Source organism: Rana temporaria, chromosome 1, assembly GCF_905171775.1.
Source record: "Rana temporaria chromosome 1, aRanTem1.1, whole genome shotgun sequence".
Taxonomy (NCBI): domain Eukaryota; kingdom Metazoa; phylum Chordata; class Amphibia; order Anura; family Ranidae; genus Rana; species Rana temporaria.
Window position 1 is genome coordinate 688,327,515 of NC_053489.1, and position 27,194 is coordinate 688,354,708.

The window sequence follows — 27,194 nt, forward strand, 5'->3', positions numbered from 1 at the left end:
TTTTGAAGTCTTATATGCAAGTTATTGGGCATCCGGCCAGCACCGGTCCATGGAGTCTGTGGACAGACGCGCTCTTTTATCGGTCACAAAACCTCCGCCCTTCAGAAATCACGCTGGATGGAGGGAGGCCCAGCACCTCCATTGCATACTAGACATGTTCTGGCCAGTGGTCTCTTCTCATGACCCAGAAAAAGAGAGGATCAGGAACTGGAAAGCTCTCCATGTCTGTTTCCCCCCCTAGATAATCTCCCACCATATGATGCCGACGCTGCCATTGGGATGGGGAAGCTGACAGCCCCGGGTGCCAAGGACTAACAAATATGTAAAAGGCATCACTGAGGCGACCCCCTTTCTCCACCGCTCCTCTCCTACTTGACCAACAGAAGCCCCAAAACCACGTTTCCCACCCGACTGTAACCCACCAGAGTGTGGAAAGGTGTCACATAAACTCCTATTTAAGGTTTCCTCAAGATATTTCCTCCTCTGGTCCCTCTATGGGGACGGGATGAGTTCCAAGACTTTCCCCTTGTAATGGGGGTCAAGGAGGGATGCCGACCAATAGAAATCCTTCTCCTGAAATGAGCCCCAAATTCTCAGGTCCTTTCTCAGGCTTTGAAGAATGAGGGAGGCCATGCACTGCTGAGGCATGAGAAGTAAAGTGTGAGGAACCCCGTCCTCCTGAGGAGTATGTCCGCCCGTATTAGCTTCCCTTACCCGGTACCGGCACCATCCAAGACCCCTCAGAGCCCCCAGTCACTCGCTGTAACTCAGTGACAGCAGAAGTCTGGAGACCATCCCCCCTCCTTGTTGTCATAGAGACACAGGGTGGGATAAACCATGCTAACGCCCGTCCAGGCTGTGTGTGACCCGCCCCCGCCTCCCATATCCTATGTAATCAGACACATATGGGTCCAGGGAACCATGCTAACGCCCGTCCAGGCTGTGTGTGACCCGCCCCCGCCCCCCCTATCCTATGTAATCAGACACATATGGGTCCAGGGAACCATGCTAACGCCCGTCCAGGCTGTGTGTGACCCGCCCCCGCCCCCCCTATCCTATGTAATCAGACACATATGGGTCCAGGGAACCATGCTAACGCCCGTCCAGGCTGTGTGTGACCCGCCCCCGCCCCCCATATCCTATGTAATCAGACACATATGTGTCCAGGGAACCATGCTAACGCCCGTCCAGGCTGTGTGTGACCCGCCCCCGCCTCTCGTATCCTATGTAATCAGACACATATGGGTCCAGGGAACCATGCTAACGCCCGTCCAGGCTGTGTGTGACCCGCCCCCGCCCCCCATATCCTATGTAATCAGACACATATGGGTCCAGGGAACCATGCTAACGCCCGTCCAGGCTGTGTGTGACCCGCCCCCGCCCCCCATATCCTATGTAATCAGACACATATGGGTCCAGGGAACCATGCTAACGCCCGTCCAGGCTGTGTGTGACCCGCCCCCGCCCCCCATATCCTATGTAATCAGACACATATGTGTCCAGGGAACCATGCTAACGCCCGTCCAGGCTGTGTGTGACCCGCCCCCGCCCCCCCTATCCTATGTAATCAGACACATATGGGTCCAGGGAACCATGCTAACGCCCGTCCAGGCTGTGTGTGACCCGCCCCCGCCCCCCATATCCTATGTAATCAGACACATATGGGTCCAGGGAACCATGCTAACGCCAGTCCAGGCTGTGTGTGACCCGCCCCCGCCTCTCGTATCCTATGTAATCAGACACATATGGGTCCAGGGAACCATGCTAACACCCGTCCAGGCTGTGTGTGACCCGCCCCCCCCCCCCCATATCCTATGTAATCAGACACATATGGGTCCAGGGAACCATGCTAACGCCCGTCCAGGCTGTGTGTGACCCGCCCCCGCCTCCCATATCCTATGTAATCAGACACATACGGGTCCAGGGAACCATGCTAACGCCCGTCCAGGCTGTGTGTGACCCGCCCCCGCCCCCCATATCCTATGTAATCAGACACATATGGGTCCAGGGAACCATGCTAACGCCCGTCCAGGCTGTGTGTGTGACCCGCCCCCGCCTCCCATATCCTATGGAATCAGACACATATGGGTCCAGGGAACCATGCTAACGCCCGTCCAGGCTGTGTGTGACCCGCCCCCGCCTCCCGTATCCAGATGGTGGTGTTGGAAGTCGTGGCCAGCAGGATAATGTGGCGCTTAAGCGGGATCCAAACCGAGGGTTGGAGAGCAGCTGAGGTCCAATGGAGAAGGCTGGACCGAAGCGCTGGGCGTGATGGCGTCACTGGTTTGCTCATGACGCGTTTCGGAGCATGCTCACTGGGGAGATGTACACAGTGCGCCCTCCTATGTCAAGCTGGGAACAGCCTTTTATGGGCCTTGTAGACGCTGCCATCTAGTGGAGAGAGTTCATTAATACTAATACTAGTATATAAACAATGTGTCCTTATATACAGTATCTGAAAAAAGTAAGTACACCCCTTAGTCACATTTTTCTAAATTTTTTCTTCTATCTTTTTTCTTTTCATGTGACAACACTGAAGAAATTACACTTTGCTATAATGTTCTGTAAATTTTATGTCCCCTCAAAATAACTCAACACACAGCTATTAATGTCTTAACCGCTGGCAACAAAAGTGAGTATTTTGTGTGGCCACCATTATTTTCCAGCACTGCCTTAACCCTCTTGGGCATGGAGGTCACCAGAGCTTCACAGGTTGTCACTGGAGTCCTCTTCCCCTCCTCCATGATGATATCACAGAGCTGGTGGATGTTGGAGACCTTGCGCTCCTCCCCCTCCCCCCACAGATGATCAATAGGGTTTAGGTCTGGAGACATGATTGGCCAGTCCATCACCTTTACCCTCAGCTTCTTTAGCAAGACAGTGGTGGTCTTGGAGGTGTGTTTGGGGGCGGTTATCATGTTGGAATACTACCCTTTGGTCCAGTCTCTGAAGGGAGGGGATCATGCTCTGCTTCAGTATGTCACAGTACATGTTGGCATTCATGGTCCCCTCAATGATCTGTAGCCCCCCAGTGCCGGAAGCACTCATGCAGCCCGAGACCATGACTCCCCCCCACCATGCCTGACTGTAGGGAAGACACACTTGTCTTTGTCCTCCCCACCTGGCCCCTCCCCCCCACACGCCTGACACCATCTGACACCAAATACGTTTATCTTGTCTCATCACATCAGACCACAGGACGCGGTTCCAGTAATCCATGTCCTTAGTCTGCTTGTCTTTAGCAAACTGTTTGCGGCTCTTTCTTGTGCATCATCTTTAGAAGAGGCTTCCTTCTGGGACGACAGCCATGCAGACCAATTTGATGCAATGTGCGGCGTATGGTCTGAGAACTGACAGGCTGACCCCTCCCCCACCCCTTCACCCTCTGCAGCAATGCTGGCAGCACTCATACGTCTTTTTCCCAAAGACAACCTCTGGATATGACGCTGAGCACGTGACCTCAACTTCTTTGGTGGACCCTGGCGAGGCGGGGGAGGGGAACCCGTCCTGTTATACCGCTGGATGGTCTTGGCCCCCGCGCTGCAGATCAATTTCAGGGTTTTGGCGATCTTCTTATATCCTCGGCCATCTTTATGTAGAGACACAATTCTTTATATCAGATCCTCAGAGAGGTCTTTGCCATGAGGTGCCATGTTGTCCTTCCAGTGACCAGTATGAGAGAGTGAGAGCGATAACACCAAATTTATCACACCTGAGACCTTGTAACACTAACGAGTCACATGACACCGGGGAGGGAAAATGGTAATTGAGTCCAATTAGGACCTTTTCAGTTAGGGGTGTACTCACTTTTGTTGCCAGCGGTTTAGACATTAATGGCTGTGTGTTGAGTTATTTTGAGGGGACAGCAAATTTACACCGTTATACAAGCTGTACACTCACTACACAACATTGTAGATACAAAGTGTCATTTCTTCAGTGTTGTCACATGAAAAGATACAAGAAAAGTGACTGAGGGGTGTACTTACTTTTGTGAGATGGTGTATTATCTGTGTTCCTCTGTATAAGGATTCCTATCACTCAGTCTCAGCCCCTCCCATGTATTATCTGTGTTCCTCTGTATAAGGATTCCTATGACTACGTGTCTCAGTCTCAGCCCCTCCCATGTATTATCTTTGTTCCTCTGTATAAGGATTCCTATGACTACGTGTCTCAGTCTCAGCCCCTCCCATGTATTATCTGTGTTCCTCTGTATGAGGATTCCTATGACTACGTGTCTCAGTCTCAGCCCCTCCCATGTATTATCTGTGTTCCTCTGTATAAGGATTCCTATGACTACGTGTCTCAGTCTCAGCCCCTCCCATGTATTATCTGTGTTCCTCTGTATAAGGATTCCTATGACTACGTGTCTCAGTCTCAGTCCCTCCCATGTATTATCTGTGTTCCTGTGTATGAGGATTCCTATGACTACGTGTCTCAGTCTCAGCCCCTCCCATGTATTATCTGTGTTCCTGTGTATAAGGATTCCTATGACTACGTGTCTCAGTCTCAGCCCCTCCCTGTGTAGGAATGTACAGAGATGGTTAATGAGTGTCAGAGACTTTAGTGTCATTTCTCTCTTCTGCTCTCAGCGATGGCGTCTGCTGATCTGAGGAAGGAGCTGGAATGTTGCGTCTGTCTGAACATTTATACAGATCCTGTGACCCTGAAATGTGGTCACAACTTCTGCCGGGACTGTATTGGTCGTGTGTTGGATACACAGGAGGGGTCTGGAGGTTATTCCTGTCCTGAATGTAGAGAAGAGTTCCAGGATCGGCCTGCACTGCACAAGAACATAACACTACGTAACATAGTGGAGAATTTCCTGTCCACCCATCCAGATCAGGAGGAGTCCGGGGTCTTCTGTACTTACTGTATTCACACTCCTGTACCTGCTGTCATATCCTGTCTGCATTGTGAAGCTTCTCTGTGTGACAATCACCTGAGAGTCCACAGCAAGTCACCAGAACACGTCTTATGTGACCCCACCACTTCCCTGGAGAACAGGAAATGCTCCGTCCATAAGAAGATCCTGGAGTATTACTGCACTGAGGACTCCTCCTGTATCTGTATGTCCTGCAGGCTGGATGGAGAACATCGGGGACACCAGGTGGAGACTCTGGATGAGGCCTCTGAGATGAAGAAGAAGAAACTGAGGAATGTTCTGCAGAAACTGATGACAGAGAGAGAGGAGATGGAGAAAAGAGTCCAGAGTCTGGAGGAGCACAGGAGGAAAGTACAAGGAAAAGCAGATGATGAAACAGAGAGAGTCACTGTCCTGTTCAGAGACCTCAGGAGACGTCTGGAAGACCTGGAGAAGAGAGTCCTGAGGGAGATCTCCGGGCAGGCAGAGCGGATCTCCGTGTTAATCAATGATCTGCTCCAGGATCTGGAAATAAAGAAGGAGGAGCTGTCCAGGAAGATGGGGGACATTGAGGAGCTGTGTAACATGACGGATCCACTGACTGTCCTCCAGGAATCAGACACAGGTGACTTGTGTGATACTGAGGATGATGAGGAGGACAGAGAGAGACGTGATAATCTCCTCCATGATGGAGGGGATCTGGATGTGGCGGGGATCTCACACACATTACACACAGGTTTATCTGATATCATGTCTGGGGGAAATGTAGAGAAATGTACAGGCACACATGTCTATCCACGCTCTACTACAGGGGGCAAAGGTCACACCAATGCTGAACCATCCAGACCACACCCACAACTCTCCCCCACCATACAACCATCCAGGCCACACCCCCAACCCTCCCCCACCATACAACCATCCAGACCACACCCCAAACCCTCCCCCACCATACAACCATCCAGGCCATACCCCCAGCCCTCCCCCACCGTACAACCATTCAGGCCACACCCCCAAACCTCCCCCATCATACAACCATCCAGACCACACCCCCAAGCCTCCCCCACCATACAACCCTCACACCTCCAGGCTGGAGGACCAAATATTGGGGCTGTACAGCAAACATCGGGGGTGTCGGGGGTTACAGACATATTACTGGATGTGAGGACAGCTGCTAATCGTCTCCATATATCAGATGACAGGAAAACTGCATCCTTCTCATCATCATCACATCAGAATCGCCCAGAAACACCAGAGAGATTTCTGTGTCCTCAGGTGATGAGCAGTCAGAGGTTCTCCTCAGGGAGACATTACTGGGAAGTGGATGTCGGGGGGGCATTGTTTTGTAGAGTCGGGATGTGTTACCCCAGTATAGACAGGAGAGGAGAGCAGTCAGGGATTGGATGTAATAAGAAGTCCTGGTGTTTGGAGAGGTGGGGTACTCAGTACTCAGTGATACATGACAGTAATAAGATCCCATTACCCGGCGGAGTCTCCAGTAAGAGAGTCAGGATAGATCTGGATTATGAGGCCGGGCGGATCTCCTTTTATGATCTGTGTGACCCGATCCGACATCTCCACACCTTCACCACCACCTTCACTGAGCCCCTCCATGCTGGGGGATGGGTAGGGAGAGGTTGTATAAAGATATGTGGGGGGAATCAGAAGTGAGAGATCTGCCCGGAGACATCACAAGGTGGATTATCTGATTGGTGATTGGTGCAATACTCATCCAATAGGAGGAAGCAGAGGACAGGAAACATGACTGATTTATTTATAAAGCTGCAGGTTCCGGGGCCGTCATCTTCATCCTAAACCTCACTTCACTACCTAGTGTGTCACTGACCAGGAACAAGCATGCAGGAGGGCAGATTGTTCAGCCTTCACTGGCTGCATGCTTGTTCTGGGTCAGTGACACACTACATAGTGTAGCCAGGATCAGGAGGACGGCCCTGGGGTCTCCACCATCACTGTGTATCTATAGAAGAAAGAGTGTTTAAGCTTTGGATGGAGTGGGGGAGGGTTAGAACCTCTGTCAGATTTATTTCCTGCTATCTGGGGCTCCTTTATAGAGATTCCCCCTCACTTCCTGTCCTGATGACAACATTTCACCAGACAGGAAGTGAGGGGAACTCTCCAACAGCAACACAGACAGAAATAAAAATCCTTTTCTGTAGTAGAGTAGGGGAAGGATTAGAACCCCTGTCAGGTCTTTATTTCTGTCTGTGTCCCTGGTGTAGATTTTCCTTCATTTCCTGTCTGATAAAACGTTGTCACCAGGACAGGAAGTGAGGAGAAATCTCTCTAATGGAGTCCCGGATGGCAGTAAAAACCTGACAGGGGTTCTAATCCTCCCCCCACTCCATCCAAATCTAGAACAATAGGATTTGTCTAGACACACACTTTAACCACTTCAGCCCCGGAAGATTTTACCCCCTTCCTGACCAGGCCATTTTTAGCGATTCGGCACTGCGTCTTTCTAACTGACAATTGCGCGGTCGTGCGACGCTGTACCCAAACAAAATTGATGTCCTTTTTTTTCCCACAAATAGAGATTTATTTTGGTGTTATTTGATCACCTTTCTATTTTTTGCGCTATAAATAAAAAAAGAGCAACAATTTTGAAAAAAATATATATTTTTTAACTTTTTGCTACAATAAATGTCCCAATTTTTTTTAAAAGACATTTTTTTCCTCAGTTTAGGCCGATATTTATTTTTCTACATATTTTGGGTTAAAAAAAAAATCTCAATAATTTTTGTATTTTCAAATTTTTTAATTTCCGAATTTTACTATTTCCAAATTTCAGAAATTCGGATTTTCGTAAATTTTTTATTTTTTAAATATTTTAATTTCTGAATTTTTAAAATTTCAATTTTTTAAATTTTCAAAATTCCGAATTTCTGAATAAAAAAAATTGAAAATTCCGAATTTCGAAAATTCGGAATATTGGAATTTTGAAAATTCGAAAACTGAAAAATTGAAAAATTCGGAAAATGAAAAAATCGAAAATTCTGAATTTTTTTTAATTTTCAAATTTTTTAATTTTCAAAATTCCAAATTTCTAAATAAAAAAATCGAAAATTCGGAATTTCAAAAATTCTGAATATTGGAATTTTTAAAATTCGAAAACTGAAAAATTTTAAAATTTTAAAATTTTAAAATGAAAAAATTCGAAAATTGAAAAATTCGAAAACTTCAAAATTAAAAAATGTTAATTTTAAAATGTTAAAATGAAAAAATGTTAAAATGAAAAAATGTTAAAATGAAAAAATGTTAAAATTAAAAAATGTTAAAATTAAAAAATGTTAAAATTAAAAAATGTTAAAATTAAAAAATGTTAAAATTAAAAAATTTGGAAAATGAAAAATTCGAAAATTTTAAAAATCAGATTTTTCGAAATTCAGAATTTTCGAAATTACAAATTACGAACTTTCAAAAATTAAAAAAAATCTCAATAATTTTTGTATTTTCAAATTTTTTAATTTCCGAATTTTACTATTTCCAAATTTCAGAAATTCGGATTTTCTGAATTTTTTTCAAATATTTTAATTTTACGAATTTTGAAAATTTAAATTTTTTTAATTTTCAAAATTCCGAATTTCTGAATAAAAAAAAAATCGAAAATTCTGAATTTCGAAAATTCAGAATATTGGAATTTTGAAAATTCAAAAACTGAAATATTGAAAAATTCGGAAAATGAAAAAATCGAAAATTCGGAATTTCAAAAATTCGGAATTTTTTGATTTTCAATTATTTTACTTTTCAAAATTCCAAATTTCTGAATAAAAAAAATCGAAAATTCGGAATATTGGAATTTTGAAAATTCGAAAACTGAAAAATTCGAAAAATTTTTAATTTTAAAATTGAAAAATTCGAAAATTGAAAATTTCGAAAACTTAAAAATTCAAAAATGTTAAAATTTGAAAATTCAAAAATGTTAAAATTTGAAAATTAAAAAATGTTCAAATTAAATAATTTGGAAAATGAAAAATTCGAAAATTAAAAAATTCAGATTTTTCAAAATTCCGAATTTTCAAAATTACAAATTACGAAATTTCAAATTGTTAAATGTTCAAATTTTTTAATTTTCAATTTTTTTAAAAAACGTGAAAATTTCAAAATTTGAAATTTCAAAATCTGAAATTTCTGAATCTGAATTAGAATAGTATCGAATTTAAATGAATCAGAAATAATGAAATTCTAATTCAGACAAAATTTGATTTCGAATCGTTTTAAATAACTTTTGAATACTTTTTGGAATCGTATAGTTTTCTAATTTCCAAAGTGAATAAAATAGAAAATAAAATAAAGGAATAGAGTAGAAAAAAATCTATTCTATTCCTTTATTTTCTATTCTATATTATTATTTTTGGAAATTGTAAAATTATTTGAATCTGAAAACTATTCCAAATCGATTTGAAAACGAATTCTGAAAAGGAATGAAACAAATTGATGTAAATAACGTAACAAAACAAATGATTGGGTTCTGCACATGTCTCCCTGGAGTCCACATGGTCGCTCCTCACGGTGTCCTGTATGTTGTGTTGCCACCTGCAGTATCAGTCATCTTCTGTACATGTGGTCTGTGTCTCGGATCCTCAGATGTACTTTCTGTGTGTCTTCGGGAGGCGGGGCCAGAGGTCCCTCAGCCCAATCAGGAGCCAGGACCCCACAAAGAACATCCTTGGTGTTTCAGGTATTCTCCCAGGGATATCACAGCCCTCAGGACGGGTCTTACTCCTCCAGGAACAAGAGAGAGACGTTCCAAGCCCCGGCCTATTTATACCCCTCTCAGCCCCCTGCTGGTCACTCACTCTCCTGACCAGGGATTGGCTGAAGAGGTATGAATATGCTGGCCAGGGTCAAAGTTCCTCCACCCCCTATATCCCAGAATTCAGTGGGATGTGGGGAAAGTAGTGGATCCTGCACCAGCTGACCATTAGATGTACGGTGTGACATGGGGGAGGAGTCCAATAATTAGAGCTGTTAGATGAACCCTGGTGTGCTTCTATACCTCTGTTTATTGGTGGCCACCTATGTATTTCTCACCTGTCTTGAACAGCTCCCTATCTGGATACTACAGGCACATCCACATTAGGTGGTCTCAGTGTATGCTGAACTGACCCCCGCTTGGTTGAGGCTCCACCCACCCCGCCTGCTCCACATCCAGGTGGGAATATGGGGGGTTATGGATGTGATGACAGTTGTACAACTTTGATGTTTTTACTGGTGTGACAGTTTGGGGACACTTTACTATATCCCCACTATCTGCAGAGCTATCCCTGAGGGAGGAGCCAAGTGACTCCGAAACGCGTCGGATATGCCTATGCAACCTCTGCATGTAGATACCAATACTGATACTGTGTGATTTTGTGCCATTGTGTACCCTTCTTATTACTGTGTACTATTTCTGATAGATTTACTACCTTTTGTATGTAATTCTTTAATAATAAAACTTCAGTTTATAAATCTATGTTTCCTCTCTGAGCCTTTAAAGTCCCATTGAATGGGGGAAACCTCTTTTCTGTAGCAGATATTTACCCTCAAATTTCTGGCAGCAGAACCTAGAACAGGCACTAACAAACGATCACCGATCCCCCTGATTACAGGGAGGCCAAAAACGACATTTACCTAACACTAGTAGCCCACTGAGGGGCGCTACACTCCAATCACTATTGTCCCTTCAGTCCCGGGACCTCTATGATCCTTATGGGGCAGCACAATTCTTACATTTCCTGTATGGACATATTTATTGGATAAAAATAATGATCTGCTTTCCTAATGATGAAATCACATGACTAAGTGCTTATATGCTAATGTGAGGTTCTTTCTATAATAACAGCTTCTCTGTCTAGAATGACTTTACAGAAAGATGTTATTAGAGGAAATTGTTGTTCTCCGGATCCTTGGAAGGTCTTGTTGGGGAACATAGAGACAGTTGGTCTCCTTCTTCTACAAGGAGGGATTTGGGAGTCTGGAGGAGGGACAAGCTGATAAGGTGTTCAGAGATAACAGAAATGAATGTCTCTTGTAATGAATTATTATTATTTTACACGATTTATAGAGCGCCAGCAGGTTACGCAGCGCTTTGTAATGTAGAGGGGGGGCAACACAATTACAGTACAATACAGAAGGGACAGGAGGGCCCGGCTCGTAGAGCTTACATTCTAATGGGAGGGGGGGGGTGGTGGTACAAAAGGTAATAGCTGCAGAGAATGATTTGATGGGGTGGCTCGGGGACAGTTGTTAGGTGGGTGTGGCTTCCCTGAATACATGAGTTTTCAAGGATCACCTAAAGCTGGACAGGGTAGGGGCTGATCGGACATACCGGGGCAGTGAGTTCCAAAGGATAAGAGAGGCTCTGGAGAAGTCCTGAAGGCGAGCATGGGAGGAGGTAACAAGGGAGCTAGATAGCAGGAGGTCCTGGGAGGAGGGGAGGGGACAAGTTGGGTGATATCTGTAGATGAGGTTGGTGATGTAGATGGGGGGCGATGTTGTGAATGACCTTGTATGTTGTGGTTAGCATTTTGAATTTTACACAGTGGGGGAGGGGAAGTCAGTGAAGGGATTGGCAGAGAGGAGCAGCAGTCACGGATCGGTTAGTGAGGAGTATGAGTCTAGCAGCAGAATTCATTAGACTGAAGGGGGAGGAGCCTGTGTAAGGGTCGGCCATTAAGGAGAGAGTTGCAGTAGTCAAGGTGGGAAATAATCGCGGAGTGAATTAGTTGCTTTGTGGTGTCATTAGTCAGGAAGGTCGGATTCTGGAGATGTTGCGGAGGGTAAGGCGGCAGGATTTAGCCAGTGATTAGATGTGGGCTGAAGGAGAGGTCAGAGTCAAGGATTACACCCAGGACCCTCCCATGTGTGGAGGGACCAATGGAAGTGGTGTTGATATTAATGGTGAAGTCACACGGGGGGGGGGGGGCGGGAAGGAGGAAATATAAGAAACTCAGTTTTAGAAAGATTGAGTTTGAGGAAGTGGTGTGACATCCACACCGATATGTCATTCAGTAAGTTTGAGATCCGTGAGGAGATGGAGGGGGTGAGTTGAGGAGATGGAGGGGGTGAGTTGAGGAGATGGAGGGGGCGAGGTGAGGAGATGGAGGGGGTGAGTTGAGGAGATGGAGGGGGTGAGTTGAGGAGATGGAGAGGGTGTTTTGAGTAGATGGAGGGGGTGTGTTGAGTAGATGGAGGGGGCGAGTTGAGGAGATGGAGGGGGCAAGTTGAGGAGAATGAGGGGGCGAGGTGAGAAGATGGAGGGGGCGAGTTGAGGAGATGGAGGGGGCGAGTTGAGGAGATGGAGGGGGCAAGTTGAGGAGATGGAGGCGGCGAGTTGAGGAGATCGAGGGGGCGAGTTGAGGAGATGGAGGGGGCGAGTTGAGGAGATGGAGGGGGCGAGTTGAGGAGATGGAGGGGGCGAGTTGAGGAGATGGAGGGGGTGTGTTGAGGAGATGGAGGGGGTGTGTTGAGAAGATGGAAGGGGTGTGTTGAGGAGATGGAGGGGGCGAGTTGAGGAGATGGAGGGGGCGAGTTGAGGAGATGGAGGGGGCGTGTTGAGGAGATGGAGGGGGCGTGTTGAGGAGATGGAGGGGGCGTGTTGAGGAGATGGAGGGGGTGTGTTGAGGAGATGGAGGGGGTGTGTTGAGGAGATGGAGGGGGTGTGTTGAGGAGATGGAGGGGGTAAGTTGAGGAGATGGAGGGGGCGAGTTGAGAAGATGGAGGGGGCGAGTTGAGGAGATGGAGGGGGCGAGTTGAGGAGATGGAGGGGGCGGGTTAAGGAGAAGGAGGGGGTGTGTTGAGTAGATGGAGGGGGTGAGTTGAGGAGAAGGAGGGGGTGTGTTGAGGAGATGGAGGGGGTGTGTTGAGGAGATGGAGGGGGTGTGTTGAGGAGATGGAGGGGGTGTGTTGAGGAGATGGAGGGGGTGAGTTGAGGAGATGGAGGGGGTGTGTTGAGGAGATGGAGGGGGTGTGTTGAGGAGATGGAGGGGGTGAGTTGAGGAGATGGAGGGGGTGAGTTGAGGAGATGGAGGTGGTGTGTTGAGGAGATGGAGGGGGTGTGGTGAGGAGATGGAGGGGGTGAGTTGAGGAGATGGAGGGGGTGAGTTGAGGAGATGGAGGGGGTGAGTTGAGGAGATGGAGGGGGTGAGATGAGGAGATGGAGGGGGTGAGTTGAGGAGAAGGAGGGGTGTGTTGAGGAGATGGAGGGGTGTGTTGAGGAGATGGAGTGGGTGTGTTGAGGAGATGGAGAGTGTTAGGTGAGGAGATGGAGGGGTGTGTTGAGGAGATGGAGGGGGTGTGTTGAGGAGATGGAGGGGGTGAGTTGAGGAGAAGGAGGGGGTAAGTTGAGGAGATGGAGTGGGTGTGTTGAGGAGATGGAGAGGGTTAGGTGAGGAGATGGAGGGGTGTGTTGAGGAGATGGAGGGGGTAAGTTGAGGAGATGGAGTGGGTGTGTTGAGGAGATGGAGAGTGTTAGGTGAGGAGATGGAGGGGTGTGTTGAGGAGATGGAGGGGGTGTGTTGAGGAGATGGAGGGGGTGAGTTGAGGAGAAGGAGGGGGTAAGTTGAGGAGATGGAGTGGGTGTGTTGAGGAGATGGAGAGGGTTAGGTGAGGAGATGGAGGGGTGTGTTGAGGAGATGGAGGGGGTGAGTTGAGGAGATAGAGGGGGTGAGTTGAGGATATGGAGGGGGTGTGTTGAGGAGATGGGGGTGAGTTGAGGAGATGGAGGGGGTGAGTTGAGGAGATGGAGGGGGCGAGTTGAGGAGATGGAGGGGGCGAGTTGAGGAGATGGAGGGGGTGTGTTGAGGAGATGGAGGGGGCGAGTTGAGGAGATGGAGGGGGCGAGTTGAGGAGATGGAGGGGGGCGAGGTGAGGAGATGGAGGGGGTGAGTTGAGGAGATGGAGAGGGTGTTTTGAGTAGATGGAGGGGGTGTGTTGAGTAGATGGAGGGGGCGAGATGAGGAAATGGAGGGGGCAAGTTGAGGAGAATGAGGGGGCGAGGTGAGAAGATGGAGGGGGCGAGTTGAGGAGATGGAGGGGGCGAGTTGAGGAGATGGAGGGGGCGAGTTGAGGAGATGGAGGGGGCGAGTTGAGGAGATGGAGGCGGCGAGTTGAGGAGATGGAGGGGGCGAGTTGAGGAGATGGAGGGGGCGAGTTGAGGAGATGGAGGGGGCAAGTTGAGGAGATGGAGGGGGTGTGTTGAGGAGATGGAGGGGGTGTGTTGAGAAGATGGAAGGGGTGTGTTGAGGAGATGGAGGGGGCGAGTTGAGGAGATGAGGGGGGCGAGTAGAGGAGATGGAGGGGGCGTGTTGAGGAGATGGAGGGGGCGTGTTGAGGAGATGGAGGGGGTGTGTTGAGGAGATGGAGGGGGTGTGTTGAGGAGATGGAGGGGGCGAGTTGAGGAGAAGGAGGGGGTGAGTTGAGGAGATGAAGGGGGCGAGTTGAGGAGATGGAGGGGGTGAGTTGAGGAGATGGAGGGGATGAGTTGAGGAGATGGAGGGATAGATCTGGGTGTTGTCATCATAGAGATGGTATTGGAAGCCGTGGGAGGTTATTAACTGGCCCAAGGAAGAGGTATAGAGTGAGAATAGGAGGGGCCCAAGGATGGAGCCTGGGGGGACCCCAAAAGAAACATGAGCGGAGGAGATGGAGTTGTAAGTGACACTGAAAGTGAGCTGAGATAGGTAGGAGGAGAACCAGGATAAAGCAGAATCACGGAGGCCAAGGGAGTGGAGTTTGCTGAGGAGGAGCAGGTGGTCAACTGTGTCAAAGGCAGCAGAGAGGTCTAAAGCCGCGTACACGCGGTCGGACCAAACCGATGTGACTGGTCCGTCGGACCGTTTTCATCGGTTCACCTCTGAAGTGGCCGTACGGCCTGATATGTGTACACACCGTCAGTCCAAAAACCGATCGGGTCTGAACGCGGTGACGTAAAACACACGACGTGCTGAATAAAACGAAGTTCAATGCTTCCAAGCATGCATCGACTTGATTCTGAGCATGCGCGGGTTTTGATCCGATGGGGCAGCGGTCCATCGGTTCGGTTTTGAAGCATGTTTTAAAATTTTGGACCGATGGAAAACAGACCGATGGCCTATACACACGGTCAGTTTGGTCCGATGAAACTGAACTTCAGTTCATTCTCATCGGTTTGGTCCGACCGTGTGTACAAGGCCTAAGAGTATGAGTATGGAGAGGAGTATGGAGAGGAGTATGGAGAGGGGTATGGAGAGGGAGTATGGAGAGGGGTATGGAGAGGGGTATGGAGAGGGAGTATGGAGAGGAGTATGGAGAGGAGTATGGAGAGGGAGTATGGAGAGGGGTATGGAGGGGGTGTGGAGAGGGGTATGGAGAGGGGTATGGAGAGGGAGTATGGAGAGGGGTATGGAGAGGGAGTATGGAGAGGGGGTATGGAGAGGGAGTGTGGAGAGGGAGTATGGAGAGGGGTATGGAGAGGGGTATGGAGAGGGGTATGGAGAGGGAGTATGGAGAGGGGGTATGGAGAGGGAGTATGGAGAGGGAGTATGGAGAGGAGTATGGAGAGGAGTATGGAGGGGAGTATGGAGGGGAGTATGGAGAGGGAGTATGGAGAGGAGTGTGGAGAAGGAGTGTGGAGAGGGAGTGTGGAGAGAGAGTGTGGAGAGGGAGTGTGGAGAAGGAGTGTGGAGAGGGAGTGTGGAGAGGGAGTGTGGAGAGGGAGTATGGAGAGGGGAGTATGGAGAGGGGAGTATGGAGGGGGAGTATGGAGAGGGAGTATGGAGAGGGAGTATGGAGGGGGAGTATGGAGGGGGAGTATGGAGGGGGAGTATGGAGGGGGAGTATGGAGGGGGAGTATGGAGAGGGAGTATGGAGAGGGAGTATGGAGAGGGGAGTATGGAGAGGGGAGTATGGAGAGGGAGTATGGAGAGGAGTATGGAGGGGAGTATGGAGGGGGGGAGTATGGAGGGGAGTATGGAGGTGAGTATGGAGGGGGGGAGTATGGAGGGGGGAGTATGGAGAGGGGGAGTATGGAGGGGGAGTATGGAGAGGGGGTATGGAGTAATGGGCATTGGTTTTAAAAAGCTGTCAAAATTCAGCATTGATGTCAGGGGTGGGCGGGACCCACCATCAAACACAAACCAATGGGATGGGGTCTGGGCGGGCTGCATTGTGTATGTGGCCATGTCCCTTTCTTAAGCAGCCCAATCATTGGCTGGTGTTTGATAGCTGCTTGGTCCCGCCCACCCCAACATCAACGCTGAATTTTGACAGCTGGTATCTCTCTGCATGCAGTTACATTACATGACAGTTTCACTAAGTGTCAATATCGGCTCAGTGTGAAACTCTCTCTCTTCTGTCAGTGCCAATCAGTGCCACATGTTAGTGTCACCTATCAGTGCCAATCATTGCCACCTGCCAGTGCCAATCAGTGCCACCTGTCAGTTCCAGTGCCAATCAGTGCCACCTGCAAGAGCCAATCAGTGCCACCTGTTAGTTCCAATCAGTGCCACCTGCCAATGCCAATCAGTGCCACCTGTTAATGCCAATCAGTGCCACCTGTCAGTGCAAATCAGTGCTTCCAATTAGTGCCATCTGTCAGTGCCACCTGTCAGTACCAGTCAGTGCTAATCAGTGCTTCCAATCAGTGCCACCTACCAGTGCCAATCAGTTCCACCAATCAGTGCCAGTGATTCTAATCAGTGACATCTGTCAGTGCTGCCTATCAGTGCCCAGCGGGCCTGCCAATCAATGCCCATAAGTGCCACCTATCAGTGCCCATCAATGCTGCCAATCAGTGCCACTAAATGCTGCCAATCAGTGCCATTAGTGCTGCCAATAAGGGCCCATCAGCGCTGCCAATCAGTGCTTTCTATTAGTGCCAATCAGTGCCGCCTATCAGTGGCAATCATTGCTGTCTGTCAGTGTTGCCAATCAGTACAGTGATGGGGAACTCTGCAGACAGGCACATTGTTCATGGGGGGGGGGGGGGGGGCCGCCTTGTGGGGCACAACTGAAATCTGTTGATGTTTATTAACCACTTCAATACCGGGCACTTTCCCCCCTTCCTGCCCAGGACAGTTTTCAGCTTTCAGCACTGTCGCACTTTGAATGACAATTACTCAGTCATACAACACTGCACACAAACTACGGGCCAGATCCTCAAAAGGGATACGCCGGCGTATCCCTGTTTCTATCTTTGGAACTGATCCACAGAATCAGTTTTCCATAGTTAGGCAGAAGATCCGACATGTGTAAGGGACTTACACTGCCGGATCTTAGGATGCAGTACCGCATCCGCCGCTGGGGGCATTTTGTGTCGAAATGCCGCCTCGGGTATGCAAATTAGCACTTACGGAGATCCACGAAGCTTTTCAGCTTTGTTTTTTCTCCGTAAGTTTTAGTTTGCATACGCAAAATTAGGGCTGCTTTTACAAAGTGTAAACCGTTTACACCTTGTAAAAGCAGACCCTTCTGTCCAGCGACGCGATTTTTTTTTTGTTTTGAAATTTTTTTTTTCGCCGTATCTTTTTTTTTCCCGACGCAACTTTATTGACCTGTCGCGATCCACAAAGCTCGGCGTAACGTAATTTCGCGCTATGCACGTCGGGAAAATGACGTCACGAGCATGCGCAGTACGGCCGGCGCGGGAGCGCGCCTAATTTAAATGGGAATCGCCCCCTTGAAAAGAGGAACGCCTTGCGCCGGCGGAATTTAAGTTACACAGCCAAAAATTTCTAGGTAAGTGCTTTGTGGATCGGGCACTTAGGTAGAAATTTTAAGGCAATGTAACTTAAATGGGAAAATTTAGGTTACGCCGGATCTTTGTGGATTACCCCCTACATTTGTATCATTTTCTTCCCACAAACAGAACTTTCTTTCTGTGATATTTCATCACCTCTGCGGTTTTTATTTTTTGGTAAACAAACTAAAAAAGAACAACATTTTTGAAAAAAAATAAAGTTTTCTTTGTTTCTGTTATAAAATTTTGCTTTTTCCTTCACTGACAGGCACTGAGGAGGCGGCACCAATGGGCACTGATGAGTCAGCACTGATAGGCAGCACTGATGGGCACTGACAGGTGGCATTGATGGACACTTATAGATGACACTGATGGGCAGAACTGATTGGGCAGGTACTGGACAGGTGTTAATGCTGGATACTGATTGGCACTATGGTGGGCACTGATTTGCACTGTGGTGGGCACTGATTGGCACTGAGAGGGGGTTATGAAGGGACACAGACTGGACACTGATGGGTACAATTAATGGGGGCTGTGCTGATAATCAATGTGCTGATTATCAGCACAGACCCCCCCCCCCCTCTGACAAGGAGAGCCGCCAATTGTCTCTCTCTGTCAGTGTGAACCGAGGAATGTTGTTACCCGCACTTCCTGGTTCACGCTGTGATCAGCTGTAAGGATGAGCCGAACACCCCCCTGTTCAGTTCACATCAGAACCTGCAAACACACCAAATGTTCGTGTGAACTTTAGAACCCCGTTAAAGTCTTTGGGACTCGAACATTTGAAATCTAAAGTGCTAATTTTAAAGGCTAATATGCAAGTTATTGTCCTAAAATGTGTTTGGGGACCCGGGTCCTGCTCCAGGGGAGTGTTTGGGGACCCGGGTCCTGCCCCAGGGGAGTGTTTGGGGACCCGGGTCCTGCTCCAGGGGAGTGTTTGGGGACCCGGGTCCTGCCCCAGGGGAGTGTTTGGGGACCCGGGTCCTGCCCCAGGGGAGTGTTTGGGGACCCGGGTCCTGCCCCAGGGGAGTGTTTGGGGACCCGGGTCCCCGACTTCATTCAAAAAAAGTTTTTAAAAACAGAAGTTTTTTCGGGAGCAGTGAATTTAATAATGCTAAAAGTGAAACAATAAAAGTGAAATATTCCTTTAAGCCCTGGTTCACACTGGGTACGATTTGGAACGATTTGAGATGCGATTTGACATGTCAAATCGCATCTCAAATCGGCGGCAATTGTCGGCAATGGCACTGTCCTAATCAGTGCGACGCCGCATCTACGATTTCAAAAAGTAGTTCCTGTACTACTTTTTGCGATTTCGGGCCGCGATTTACATTAAATTGCGGCCGAAATCGCGGCAAAATCGCGGCCGCGAAATCGCGGTAAAATCGCGCATTTTACCGCGATTTTGAATTCGCAGCAGTGTGAACCTAGGCTTAATTCCTTTTAATGTGAAATAGTGCATGTTTCCCGTACATAGAACTGTCCCTGCACAAAGTGTCATTTCTGAAAGGAAAAAAGTCATTTAAAAATCACTCGCGGCTATAATGAATTGTCGGCTCTTTGAATTCAGAGAGAATTCATTCATAAAAATAAAAAAAATTACGTGGGGTTCCCCCCAAATTCAATTACCAGGCCCTTCAGGTCTGGTGTGGATTTTAAGGGAAACTCCACCCCAAATTTAAAAAAAAAATGGTGTGGAGTTCCCCCAAAAATCCACACCAGACCCCTTATCCGAGCACGTAACCTGGCCGCCCGCAGAAAAGAGGGGGGACAGAGAGCGGCCCCCCCTCTCCTTAACCGTACCAGGCCACATGCCCTCAACATGGGGAGGATGTCCCCATGTTAATAGGGACAAGGGCCTCATCCCTACAACCCTGGCCGGTGGTTGTGCGGGTCTGCGGGCAGGGGGCTTATCAGAATCTGGAAGACCCCTTTAACAAAGGGGACCCCCAGATCCTGCCCCCCTCTATGTGAATTGGTAATGGGGTACATTGTACCCCTACCATTTCACGAAGGAAGTGTAAATAGTTGTAAAAAAACACACACACACCCCATGGAAAAAAGTCCTTTATTAAAAAGTAAAAATAAAAAAATCCAGCGGTGGTAATCCACTCTCGGTCCGGCTCCAACGTTGTCTGTATCCAGCGACGGGTGATCTCCTCTCCGGTCCAGCGATGAGAAGATTGTCTGGGATCCAGAGCGCAGCATAGGAGACAGCCCGGCGAATGACGCTGCTGAAGCTGTGACATTTCTTTTATAGGTGAGGCGGGGCCGCCCGTCACGTGACCCCGCCCCCTCTAACGCGAGGGGGAAGCCTGGGCTTCCCCAGTGACGTAGCAGAGGGTGTGTCAGAGGGGGGCGGGGGTCACGTGACGGGTAGCCCCGCCTCACCTATAAAAGAAATGTCACAGCTTCAGCAGCGTCATTCACCGGCTGTCCTTGGTGGAGGGAGGCGGCCAGCAATGCTGCGCTCTGGATCCCGGACGATCTTCTCATCGCTGGACCGGAGAGGAGATCACCCGTCGCTGGATACCGACAACGTTGGAGTTTTATATTAATAAAGGACTTTTTTCCACGGTGTGTCTGTGTGTTTTTTACAACTATTTACACAATGTACCCCATTACCAATTCACATAGGGGGGGGCAGGATCTGGGGGTCCCCTTTGTTAAAGGGGTCTTCCAGATTCTGATAAGCCCCCCGCCCGCAGACCCCCACAACCACCGGCCAGGGTTGTGGGGATGAGGCCCTTGTCTCCATCAACATGGGGACATCCTCCCCATGTTGAGGGCATGTGGCCTGGTACGGTTCAGGAGAGGGGGGGGGCCGCTCTCTGTCCCCCCCTCTTTTCTGCGGCCGGCCAGGTTAACGTGCTCGGATAAGGGGTTTGGTGTGGATTTTTGGGGGAACTCCACATCATTTTTTTTTTATTTGGGGTGGAGTTTCCCTTAAAATCCACACCAGACCTGAAGGGTTTGGAAGGTATATTTGGGGGGAACCCCACGTCATTTTTTTTTTGAATGAATTTGCTCTGTATTGCCAGAGCCGACAATTCATTAGAGCCGCAAGTCCGGTTTAAATGCCTTTTTTTCTTTCAGAAATGACACTTTGTGCAGAGACAGTTCTAAGTGCGGGAAACATGCGCTATTTCACAGGCATACTTTACACCCCCCCCCAGGTACGAAATTTAAAGGAATATTTTACTTTTATTGTTTCACTTTTAGCATTAATAAAATCACTGCTCCTGAAAAAACAGCAGTTTAAAAAAAAAACACGTATGTGCTGTTTAAAGTATGGTCGTCGTTCCCGCGTCGAATTTCAAAATGTTTTCTTCTTGCGTAAGACGTCCGGGAATACGAAAGTACGCTACGCACGTCGCCCGTCGAAAAAAATGACGTCACTTCGCGCAAAGCACGGCGGGAATTTCAAAACGGAGCATGCGCAGTAGGTCTGGCGCGGGAGCGTGCTTAATTTAAATGGCACACGCCCCTTTGAATTACACAGGCTTACGCCGGAGGCCGCCGGCGTAAGTTTTCTCGCAAGTGCTTTGTGAATCAGGCACTTGTGATGAAAACTTGCGGCGGTGTAACATATCTACGATACGTTACTCCGCCGCAATTCTACCTGAATCTGGCCCACTATCCCTATCCATGATGCCAAATGGAATCCTTGGTGGGTGTTTTGCGTTTCCAAGAATGACCTGAATTTTTATTTCTTTTGTATTTGCTTTGTCTGAATAGGACTGTATAAGTTTTGTTCTTTACACCTTTCCCTCTTTAATTATTTAATTTTGCTCTTTTCTTTACTTTTTTTTTTTTTCTTTTTTTTGCTCTCATCTTTGGTTTACAGATGAAGGATGTATTAGCTCCTGCATATGCACGATCTGTGACTGATGTTTATTTCTTATGTCCTTTATTAGTTCAAGTTTTATGATTGTCTAGGATAGCCTATTGTCTATCTAATGATATTTTTCTGATGTCATTAGACATGTATTATGTTACGCATTCTTATATTGAACACCGATTTCTTTTTTTTTTTGTACTTGAAAGAGTTTTTATTGAGATAAAAATAAAAACACAGGGGTTTACAGAAGTGGAGCGCAGGGCCTTGCAGCCAAAGGGTTAAACTGTACGGAAACTTTCCAGTTTCGGGTTCCTGGAAAAAAACAATCATGTGACTTGTGAGAAATGAGAGCGTCTGATCGGCGAGTTTCATTTTCTCTACGTATGTACTTGTTATCCTGGGATTGGCTACAGTTCAGCCGCCTCCCTCTTGTGTCTCCTGGGGGAGATCTGACCCAGGAGAAGAGACACAAAGGTCTGCGGAAGATTTACCCCCCCCGGGGTATTATCAGAGGAACCCGACACCTCTGCACTCTAATATACCTTCTTACAGATTTCTACCAAACTTTACATCAACACCGGAATTTATAGTTCCCGACACCCCGGCCAATCCTGACACTTCTCTCCTACATGGAAAATTACACAGAACCTCCAAACACTGTATATGTTTTTTTTAGCAGAGACCCCAGAGAATACAATGGCGGTCATTCCAACTTTTTATCTCGCACGATATTTGCGCAGCAATTCCTCAAACACGTTTTTTTGGGAAAAAAAGTTTCATGCTTTAAAAAAAAACAGTAAAGTCAGCCCAATTTTTTTGCATAATGTGAAAGATGAAGTTACGCCGAGTAAATAGATACCTAACATGTCAAGCTTCAAAATCGCACACGCTCGTGGAATGGCGCCAAACTTCGGTACTTAAAAATCCCCATAGGCGACGCTTTAATTTCTTTTTACTGGTTACATGATTTGAGTTACAGAGGAGGTCTGGGGCTAGAATTATCGCTCTCGCTCTAACGTTCGCGGCGACACCTCACATGTGTGGTTTGAACACCGTTTTCATATGTGGGCGGGACTTACGTATGCGTGCGAGCACACGGCGACAGGGGCACATAAAGTGTATTTTTTTATTGTTCATTTTACTTAAAAAAAAAATAATTAATCACTTTTATTCCTATTACAAGAAATGTAAAGATCCCTTGTAATAGGAATATGACATGACAGGTCCTCTTTACAGTGAGATATGGGGGAGGGGTCAGTGTGACGTCACATCTCACCTCTAGGCTGGGAAGCCTGAAATAAAATAACGATCCTGGCTTCCCAGCCGAGGCGGCGCAGTTTTTCTGAATGCAGAGGCCGGGCGTGACGTCATAACATCGCACCCGGCCTCCGATGATCATAGAGACTCCGGCGACCATCTGGTCCTCCGGAAATCTCTATGGTCAAGACGCGGGGCCGGCGGATCCGTTCTCCGACTCGCCGATCGCACAGGTGAGTCGGTAGAAGCGCCGGAACGATCGAGCGGCGGAACAGCCGCAATGCTCATTCCTATGGTGCGCAGAATCGTGGGGTGAAAATGGCGATCTCTGAATGATGCCGGTAGCCGCCCCCCGCCATTCAGATATCACCGCACAAAGCCCAGGCCGATCATTTATGGGCAGCGGTTGTTAAGTGGTTAAATGAGAGAAAATGGGCGGATCTCAGAACTGACAAGCGCTCTCGGGGGCAATAAAACAGATGAGAGAAAAATGAATACATATAAAAAGTTCTACATAAAAATGAGTCGCCGACACAAATGGCGGAAGCCCCTCCCTAAAATAAGATTTGTAAGAAACAAAAAACAAAGATGTATAATATATATAAAGGATGGGAGTGGCTGGCCGGGATGGAGCAGGGATCGGAGTGGCTGGCCGGGATGGAGCAGGGATGGGAGTGGCTGGCCGGGATGGAGCAGGGATCGGAGTGGCTGGCCGGGATGGAGCAGGGATGGGAGTGGCTGGCCGGGATGGAGCAGGGATGGGAGTGGCTGGCCGGGATGGAGCAGGGATGGGAGTGGCTGGCTGGGATGGAGCAGGGATGGGAGTGGCTGGCCGGGATGGAGCAGGGATGGGAGTGGCTGGCTGGGATGGAGCAGGGATGGGAGTGGCTGGCCGGGATGGAGCAGGGATGGGAGTGGCTGGCCGGGATCGAGCAGGGATCGGAGTGGCTGGCCGGGATGGAGCAGGGATGGGAGTGGCTGGCCGGGATAGAGCAGGGATGGGAGTGGCTGGCCGGGATGGAGCAGGGATGGGAGTGGCTGGCCGGGATGGAGCAGGGATGGGAGTGGCTGGCTGGGATCGAGCAGGGATTGGAGTGGCTGGCCAGGATGGAGCAGGGATGGGAGTGGCTGGCCGGGATGGGAGTGGCTGGCCGGGATGGAGCAGGGATGGGAGTGGCTGGCCGGGATGGAGCAGGGATGGGAGTGGCTGGCCGGGATGGAGCAGGGATGGGAGTGGCTGGCCGGGATGGAGCAGGGATGGGAGTGGCTGGCCGGGATAGAGCAGGGATGGGAGTGGCTGGCCGGGATGGAGCAGGGATGGGAGTGGCTGGCCGGGATGGAGCAGGGATGGGAGTGGCTGGCTGGGATCGAGCAGGGATTGGAGTGGCTGGCCAGGATGGAGCAGGGATGGGAGTGGCTGGCCGGGATGGGAGTGGCTGGCCGGGATGGAGCAGGGATGGGAGTGGCTGGCCGGGATGGAGCAGGGATGGGAGTGGCTGGCCGGGATGGAGCAGGGATGGGAGTGGCTGGCCGGGATGGAGCAGGGATCGGAGTGGCTGGCCGGGATGGAGCAGGGATCGGAGTGGCTGGCCGGGATGGAGCAGGGATCGGAGTGGCTGGCCGGGATGGAGCAGGGATCGGAGTGGCTGGCCGGGATGGAGCAGGGATCGGAGTGGCTGGCCAGGATGGAGCAGGGATCGGAGTGGCTGGCCGGGATGGAGCAGGGATCGGAGTGGCTGGCCGGGATGGAGCAGGGATCGGAGTGGCTGGCCGGGATGGAGCAGGGATGGGAGTGGCTGGCCGGGATGGAGCAGGGATGGGAGTGGCTGGCCGGGATGGAGCAGGGATCGGAGTGGCTGGCCGGGATGGAGCAGGGATTGGAGTGGCTGGCCAGGATGGAGCAGGGATGGGAGTGGCTGGCCGGGATGGAGCAGGGATCGGAGTGGCTGGCCAGGATGGAGCAGGGATCGGAGTGGCTGGCCGGGATGGAGCAGGGATGGGAGTGGCTGGCCGGGATGGAGCAGGGATGGGAGTGGCTGGCCGGGATGGAGCAAGGATCGGAGTGTCTGGCCGGGATCGAGCAGGGATGGGAGTGGCTGGCCGGGATGGAGCAGGGATCGGAGTGGCTGGCCGGGATGGAGCAGGGATGGGAGTGGCTGGCCGGGATGGGGCAGGGATGGGAGTGGCTGGCCGGGATGGAGCAGGGATCGGAGTGGCTGGCCGGGATCGAGCAGGGATCGGAGATACCCGGGGGGATCGCCTTTTCTCCAGTGACACACATGCTGATAACAGAGCTTTCTCTGGGAAGAACCAAGGGGGGATTCCCCTCCCCCTCCTTCTCTATAAGTACACGTGTGTGGGGGGTAATTTCCCGGGGTCAGCAGGGTTTCTATCTGAGGGATTTAAGGACCATTATTAGTTACAAAACGCACCTGTACATTTGTGTCTCCGGACATCACAGGATGGAGATTTATTGATGACATTACATGTGATGTGTGAAGGATTTCATATGTAGAAGCTCTGCCGGGGGGGTCTTATGTCACTTCTTTTATATAACATTACATGTCATAGCTGGAGGATGATGTCATAGTGAGGCTCCAGGCACAGCTCAGAAACCATTGAAACAACATTGGATATAAAATGCTGATATTTAGCGTTTTTTTCCAGCGTTTTCGCCGTGTTTAGGAGCTGAACAACGAACCCCATTGAAGTCTATGGGACCCAAACTGGAAAAATCTAAAGGGCCCATTTTGAAGTCTTATATGCAAGTTATTGGGCATCCGGCCAGCACCGGTCCATGGAGTCTGTGGACAGACGCGCTCTTTTATCGGTCACAAAACCTCCGCCCTTCAGAAATCACGCTGGATGGAGGGAGGCCCAGCACCTCCATTGCATACTAGACATGTTCTGGCCAGTGGTCTCTTCTCATGACCCAGAAAAAGAGAGGATCAGGAACTGGAAAGCTCTCCATGTCTGTTTCCCCCCCTAGATAATCTCCCACCATATGATGCCGACGCTGCCATTGGGATGGGGAAGCTGACAGCCCCGGGTGCCAAGGACTAACAAATATGTAAAAGGCATCACTGAGGCGACCCCCTTTCTCCACCGCTCCTCTCCTACTTGACCAACAGAAGCCCCAAAACCACGTTTCCCACCCGACTGTAACCCACCAGAGTGTGGAAAGGTGTCACATAAACTCCTATTTAAGGTTTCCTCCAGATATTTCCTCCTCTGGTCCCTCTATGGGGACGGGATGAGTTCCAAGACTTTCCCCTTGTAATGGGGGTCAAGGAGGGATGCCGACCAATAGAAATCCTTCTCCTGAAATGAGCCCCAAATTCTCAGGTCCTTTCTCAGGCTTTGAAGAATGAGGGAGGCCATGCACTGCTGAGGCATGAGAAGTAAAGTGTGAGGAACCCCGTCCTCCTGAGGAGTATGTCCGCCCGTATTAGCTTCCCTTACCCGGTACCGGCACCATCCAAGACCCCTCAGAGCCCCCAGTCACTCGCTGTAACTCAGTGACAGCAGAAGTCTGGAGACCATCCCCCCTCCTTGTTGTCATAGAGACACAGGGTGGGATAAACCATGCTAACGCCCGTCCAGGCTGTGTGTGACCCGCCCCCGCCTCCCATATCCTATGTAATCAGACACATATGGGTCCAGGGAACCATGCTAACGCCCGTCCAGGCTGTGTGTGACCCGCCCCCGCCCCCCATATCCTATGTAATCAGACACATATGGGTCCAGGGAACCATGCTAACGCCCGTCCAGGCTGTGTGTGACCCGCCCCCGCCCCCCATATCCTATGTAATCAGACACATATGGGTCCAGGGAACCATGCTAACGCCCGTCCAGGCTGTGTGTGACCCGCCCCCCCCCCCCCTATCCTATGTAATCAGACACATATGTGTCCAGGGAACCATGCTAACGCCCGTCCAGGCTGTGTGTGACCCGCCCCCCGCCTCTCGTATCCTATGTAATCAGACACATATGGGTCCAGGGAACCATGCTAACGCCCGTCCAGGCTGTGTGTGACCCGCCCCCGCCCCCCATATCCTATGTAATCAGACACATATGGGTCCAGGGAACCATGCTAACGCCCGTCCAGGCTGTGTGTGACCCGCCCCCGCCCCCCATATCCTATGTAATCAGACACATATGGGTCCAGGGAACCATGCTAACGCCCGTCCAGGCTGTGTGTGACCCGCCCCCGCCCCCCATATCCTATGTAATCAGACACATATGTGTCCAGGGAACCATGCTAACGCCCGTCCAGGCTGTGTGTGACCCGCCCCCGCCCCCCATATCCTATGTAATCAGACACATATGGGTCCAGGGAACCATGCTAACGCCCGTCCAGGCTGTGTGTGACCCGCCCCCGCCCCCCATATCCTATGTAATCAGACACATATGGGTCCAGGGAACCATGCTAACGCCAGTCCAGGCTGTGTGTGACCCGCCCCCCGCCTCTCGTATCCTATGTAATCAGACACATATGGGTCCAGGGAACCATGCTAACA

At 49.6% G+C, this 27,194-nt stretch overlaps 1 pseudogene; it reads left to right on the top strand.

Moving 5' to 3' along the window:
- Positions 1-4,559: 4,559 nt before the first annotated feature.
- On the top strand, positions 4,560-7,008 carry LOC120924733 (annotated as a pseudogene).
- The last annotated feature ends 20,186 nt before the right edge of the window (positions 7,009-27,194 follow it).